This window comes from Trypanosoma theileri, assembly GCF_002087225.1.
Source record: "Trypanosoma theileri isolate Edinburgh chromosome Unknown TM35_Tth_58_V1, whole genome shotgun sequence".
Lineage (NCBI taxonomy): Eukaryota > Euglenozoa > Kinetoplastea > Trypanosomatida > Trypanosomatidae > Trypanosoma > Trypanosoma theileri.
In genome coordinates, this window is record NW_021639900.1 from 52,195 (window position 1) to 52,627 (window position 433).

Here is a 433-nt window from a genome sequence, read left to right on the forward strand (position 1 = left end):
ACAGAGAGAGTCTCCAAGAACACACACACACACAATGGAGTAGCAATAATAATAATTATAGGATAAACACAGAGAGCAAAAACACACAAAACACATTAACATTAAGAAACAAAAAAAAAAGAGAAATTCTCAACGGGTAAAAGATTAGTTAGACTGTAGGGATTGCATGCAAAAAAAGAAAATGAAAACAAAGGATGACCTGAGTCACACCATCACACCATTACAATCAGCACACAAGAATACAGGCCAGTGTAACCACAATCAGTAGTGGTACACGCACCCACACAGAACTGCTGATACTACTGCTGTCTGCATCACCCTTCTTGTTGTTTGTGAGTTCACGAGGAAGTGTTGTTGTTGTTTATCCCTCATCATTATTGGGTGTATTGTGAATGGCAGAGTTATTTGTTGTGTTCGTTGAGTTAAATTCATT